Below are 6,498 nucleotides of genomic sequence, written 5' to 3'. Positions count from 1 at the left end.
AAAAGGGCGGTCCCGGGGTTTCCAGACGGCAGTGACGCCCGACCAGAGGACGCCCAAATGCTCGCTGTAACCTCGCTGCGAGCCAGGTTTGCAAACCTGATATGAAGGCATGGAACGCATCCATATCCCCCATGTTCGTGACAAGTATCCTCTTTGCCATGAACCCATTCATATATTCTTGGATGGTTCCAGTCTGCTTCAGCCTACTCAGCTCATCTCTCAGATGCAGAGTGGCATTCGGAGGCACGTATGTTGTGCGGATCCTCGCCTTCATCATGTCCCAAGTGGCCACCGGTCCTTCGTTGGCCTCTGTCGTTCTCCACCAAGACTTGGCATTATCTGCCAAGTATGGTTTTGCACATGGGACCTTCTCCGAGCTCGGTAATTGCAACGCTCGGAAGTAGTCCTCCATATCGTAAAACCAATCCTCCACCACCTTATAGTCATTCACTCCCTTGAAGACCGGTGGGGGCTTTGGTTTGTACTTGGGAACTGCCTCAGGGACTGATTCTACTTCGGTCTGTTCGACCTTGTCTGGTTTTGCCTCAGTCCCTGCCGAAAGGTCCGCACCTTCTGCGCTGCCAGCATCCGCAGTCTTTCTCTTTTTCTTCCGCCTCTCGTCACGCTTTAGTTTGTGTACGAGAGTTTCCAGCAGGGCATTGGTCTGTGCCAACTGTCCTTCTAGCACGTCCAATCGAGCCTTGGACGACCGAACCTTGCTACCGGACTCCTGTTTGGAAGTTTCCTCACTAGAGTCCTCCTCATGCAAGGATTCCTCATCCATAGCCTCTTGTTCAACCGGAGGCTCCAGCTCCGGCGGAGGTTCCGTCTCCGCTTGGGTTCGCTTACGCCCTGCCCTTGCCATCTCCCAGCAATCCGCCTCTATCCTTCGCTAGAACTGAGGAAAAGGCTCCGATACCAAATTGTAAGCCACAAATTTTTCCTTTCCAATTTGCCAGCTTACCTCGTCTATCCGTCCAACACTGCCTTGGCTTTTGCTAAGTCCCCCTTGCCAAGGTTCTCGCCTATGGTACCAGCTCCTACTTGGTTTCAGCTACTCACTGCACGAGCAACGGAGTGTTAGCCATCCATCCACGGATTCCCAAATCACTCCCAATCCCCCTCCCCGGGCTAGACTGGACTTAAGGTTCGGCTACACTCCCCGCAAGCACAAGCAGCCAAGCACACCAAGCTTCCAGGTTCCTAACATCCCTTGGTACCACAAGACTTGATCATGGGACCCTCTAAATCCCAAGTCTTGAGTGCAACACTTGCTTCGGGACACCGGGGCGAAACACCGTGGCCTAGCGGCCCGGTATGGGTACCTCTACCCCCCCACTTCCATCCCGAAGGAAGGCCCAAGCCCCTAGGAAGGGCGAGGACCAATGAGCCACATGGTACTCAAGTGGGGCACCACTCCACATGAGCCGGGAGCACCGCAATCAATTTCCCTTTCGGGAGTGGGAGCTGCTCTCGAGCACTTCCGTGGATGGCCCCTCCAGCACCAACCAAGTCCATGCTCACTCCCACCCAAGGCCCCTCAGTCCCAGTCCCAACCTCAAGTCAGTTTGGGAGCCCTACTGGAGAGTCCCTTCTAAACTGGTTCCTGGACCTCACTATCCCTACTATACTTTTGGAACCCCTTGCAGCCCCCCCCCCCCCCTGGGAGACGCACGCTTTGGGCTTTCACCCCTTGACCCGTATTAGTATTTGGACTTAGTCTCTGGCTCGATCTCGGACCCGATTTCGGATCCGACTTCGGATTCGGTCTCGGACTCGATCTCGGACTCGATCTCGGACCCGATCTCGGACCCGACCTCAGACTCGACCTCGGACTCGGTCTCGGACCCGATTTCAGATCTCGGACTCCGTCTCGAACTCGGTCTCGAACTCGGACTCGAACTCGGTCCCCGAGTCGGTCTCGGACTCGATTCCGGACCCTATCTCGAACTCGGTCCTAGAGTCAGTCTTAGACTCGATCTTCGACTTGGTCCCATCCGATGAACTCTTTGTCATTTGGTCATGCTTTCGGGGTTCCTTTAGCCTACGACACCTCGGCAAGTTTGTTCCTTACAAGGAGGTGCTATCTAAACATCCAAGGTTGCGAAAACGGGAAAAGCCTGTCTACCTGAATTAGACAAAGGTAAAAATAGGATTTTGGCAAGGCTACTAATGAGCATATAAAGACTCATAAGTAGCAACATTAATCCCGGTGAATGGGATTATAAGGTGAGTATGCCCAGATTGAGGAACCATTCCCTAGGAATATGTGAGGCCAAAAGTAAGTAGTAAAAGGATAGAACCGAACCATAGGAATTAACAAGCATAACCAATAGTGGTTATACAAGTTGAGAGTGGAGAATCAAGTGGGTGTTTGAGCATGTTGTTACTAGCAACTATGATGCCATGGAGAGTTTAAAGCATGGAATTGTCCCTGTTAGACCATATGGTAATTCGAAAGCTTACGAAAGAAGAGGCATTAACAAGCTAAAGGACAGAGTTCCTTCAAGGTTCCCAAAGACAATTCTAAATATCTTGATACCTAGAAAGCCAAGTGTAAATGGTTCATAGAACGTGCAAAATTAGAATGGCATAGCAAAATTGTGGTCTTGAAGCTTGCTATGAGATGAGGCTATCAAGGTTAGGGAAGTAGTTCCTGAGTGTTCAAAGAAAGGGCTTTAAATGAAAGTCAATAATTAAGGACTTTCATGCTTATGCATGAACCATGTTATGGTGGCCATATGACTTGTTAAATGAGATTGACAAGTCAAAGGATCAAATACTTTAGTTGAAGGTGCTAACTTTAAAAGGGGTGGCCTATGAGGTTAAGCATATGCAAGATCATAGACATGTTAAGTGAGAGGACTTGGTAATGCAAAAAAATTAAGTTCCTAAACTGTGATCTGTAACATACTTTAAATATAAGTTAGTGCATCGATGTGGGGAGTCATGCCAGGCATCCTATGTGATGTCGTCCGTAGATGCATATACAAAGGTTGAGTTCGAGTTTCGACCCTTTAGTGCTTGGGTTTGAGTCCCAACTCACTAGGGCGCGATGATAGTTTGGAATATGAGGACACTCATTTTTCAGTGGTCATGGACTCTTAGTAAAGAGACTAGCTTGGGCATACAGCCAAGCGGGGGATGCCCTGGAGTTGTGATACACGGTTAGATTGTTTAGTGTGAAAGCTCGATATATCTAACTTGAACACTTTGGTGCAAATGGCCCTAAAGACGTGGTGAATGAGATAAGGACACCCAGTCTTAGTTGCTATAAACCCTTGGTCGGAAGCACTAACTTGGGCACACCGCCAAGTGTGGGGGATGCCCCCAAGGTCATGATCAACAACTTAATGGTTTAGAAGACTTAGTACCTATTGGCAAACTTGTTAAGGTGCCGAGGTTAAATCACTAGGTGATTTTATGGCTAAAACAAGGGCAAAATCCTTATGAGGTTAAGGAATAAAATTCTTAGTTCAAAGCATTGATTTGAACTATTGATGATGGTATGGCTTGGGCAAAGTGACCAAGTGGGAAGAACACCTAAGGGAAATGAGCTGTGTTAAAGCAATAGCATAGTGAGTTTGAAAAAAGTAGTTTTTATAAAAGACCCATAGGAAGGTCACACAATTAAGCCATGAATAGAGCTTATAGTAGAAAATGCTAAAGAGACGTACTAGGGGTGAACACCCTCTAGACTTCGCAAAGCAAAGTCTTGGCTATGGAACTGAAAAGATACTGCGAGAATGGAGGTAACCATCTTATGTTGTTAGGTGCAATGATCAAAGATAAGAGCAAAAGACTAATGGCTAAGAAAAGAGCTATAAGAATCATGGGAAAGAATCAAAATGGCAAAATTAAGCCAGAAATACTAATGTATTGGGTGCTAACGGATTGTAAGAAAGACAATATATTTCCAAGGATGGATTCCCAATTGTTTCAATTTGGCGAAAGTGGAAGTTCCAAAGGAGGGCACAGTAAGGTAGTCAAATGATAGGGCCATGGATAGCCCTAACACAAATTATGATAACTAGAACTTAGTGCCTAAAGTGGCACGAAATAAAAAAGAGGATGATGGTGCCCTCAAGTATAGAACTTTCTAGAATGGAAAAGTGGAGTTGCACAATATGTGCAATGCAAGGTGTCAGAGACATCAGGAAATTGACTCCGAGAATCAAAAATAAAAGTTTCAAAGTGCAAAGGTTATATCAATGGAAATTAAAACTACTTGAGAATGAGTAGTGGAATTAAGATAAAGAAGGTGTCTCTAACAGGTTTAACAAGGACTAAACCAATAAAAGGAGAGAACCACCACAAATAGTCAAATGAGTCTCTAAGTTGGAGAAACTATACTCCTTAAAAGATGGACAAGGCTTGGTGAGCCTTCGGTGTCAAACCATTGACGAATATTGACTAAGTGCTAAGGATGGAAAGAGTAATACATGCTAATATTACTTTATAAAATGGTTTATTTTTTGATAAAGACATCAAACTTTGTTTATGGGTGGTGGAGTTGTGAGACACAAATCCCTAAGCCCCAAAGTGGAGCCAAAAGGGTGCCACGTGGTAGTGGCCGAAGTGAAAGCCAAATGAGTATAACACGTTTGGACTAAAAATTCCGACTTGAAAGATTGAGAGCGGGAGTGGAACTCCCAATGAAACGCTTGAGGAACAAGCATGAAGTGACCAATACGTGAGTCCCTAGAAAAGGGACATAAGAGGACCAACACATGACACGTGGAAGAGTTTGAGATAGAGTCTGAGATGGACCCGAGATGGAGTTTGAGATGGAGTCCAAGATGGAGTCCGAGATGGACTTGAGGATAAACCCGAGATGGAGTCTAAGATGGACCCAAGATGGAGTTCAAGATGGACCCGAGATGGACCCAAGATGGAGTTCGAGATGGAGTCCAAGATGTACCCAAGATGGAGTCCAAGATGGACCCGAGATGGACCCAAGATGGAGTTTGGATGGACCCGAGATGGAGTCTGAGATGGACTCGAGATGGAGTCCGAGATGGAATCAAGACCGAGACTGAGACCAAGACTGAGTCCAAGTCCGAGTCCAAATCCAAGTTTGAGTCCGAATACTAATATAAGCTATTGGGTGAAAGCCTAAAGCGATCGTCCCTTGGGGGGGGGGGGGGGCTGTAGGGGGTTTCAAAAGTATAGTAGGGAGAGTGTGGGGGTTGGAGCCCAGTGGAGCCAGTCTAGCCAGGAAAGGCCAGTTTGGCCCAGGAAGGCTGTACCCAGGTGTTGGGTGATGAGTTAACCATTGGGAAGTCCAAGACTAAAGTGAATACAAACCGACAAGTAGGTAGCTTGGTAAAGCGTTCAAGAGCTGGCTTTAATTCCCTCGGGAGATTAAATAGTTGATGCTCCCAGTCCAAGTATGGGTGGCACTACCTACTTGGATACCTGGCGTGGCTTAACAAAACCTCACTCTAAGCCCATAGCTAGAGCACCCAAAGGCGAAAGGTGGGGAGGGTACCCACGAGGCTCACATAAGGCCATGGTATTCAGAAATGTTGTCCCAAAGTCCCAAATATTAGAAAGGAAGAGGACCAATCCTCTAGAGTAGTGACCAAGGATGTGGTCACATGACAAAGAAGTCCTAAAGAACAAGGGGACTTAGTGGTCGGGCCTATGGGCTTTGATCTAGTGGCAGTGTTGGCGAACACGGCCATAGACAGAAAGGGATTAGGTGGGGACTAAAAAAGAGACATTAAGGAAAGCCATTCCCCATGTCTGCGAGCATCTTAAGGATGTTAAGGAGTGGATCTAGGATGATCACTTATGGATGGGTGGCTCACTCTTTGAGAGACGGGACTGTGATATAGGTGGTGTTGGACCACTGATGTGATCAAGGTGAATGGGCATGGCCTTAGCGTAATGGGCTAATATGTCAGTGGTACTTTGGGGTGTCAGTAATGGGATTGGACACGTGAAGCATTTGGACCAAGTGCAAAGGTTGAGTGGCGTGGATGCTATTCTCGGAGCTAACAAGTCCCCAAGCCTGGAATATGACTTATAAAGGTTGTAAATGAGGCTCCTCTAAGTGGTCAAATGTGTGGTTAAGTGACTAAAGTAGAATGGAAAAATTAATCCCTTACATACACTTAACCTTTCATTTTGCACATGGATGCTTTTGATATCGGTCTTGGAGGTATGTTGATGCAAGAGAGTCTGAGTGTTCTTGGTCAGCATCATCCTATTACATATATCAACCATATATTATAACTAATAGAGATGAACTATTCCATAACAGAGAAAGAGTGTTTAATAACAATTTGGTTTAAAAAAACTTCATGTATATTTATGTAGTTCTCGAACATTACTAAAAGTTAATCATGTTGTAGTTACCTCATTATTAAAGTGGAAGAACTTGGTTGGTCATATTGCTTGGTAGACTTTAAAGCTTTAGATATATGATTTTGATGTTGTTCATCGCCTAGGGAATTCTATGGCTGATATTAATGCCCTTTCTCGAGATTTTCT

The sequence above is a fragment of the Selaginella moellendorffii genome, unplaced genomic scaffold, assembly GCF_000143415.4.
Source record: "Selaginella moellendorffii unplaced genomic scaffold, v1.0 SELMOscaffold_33, whole genome shotgun sequence".
Classification (NCBI taxonomy): Eukaryota; Viridiplantae; Streptophyta; class Lycopodiopsida; order Selaginellales; family Selaginellaceae; genus Selaginella; species Selaginella moellendorffii.
This window is presented reverse-complemented; position numbering follows the sequence as displayed.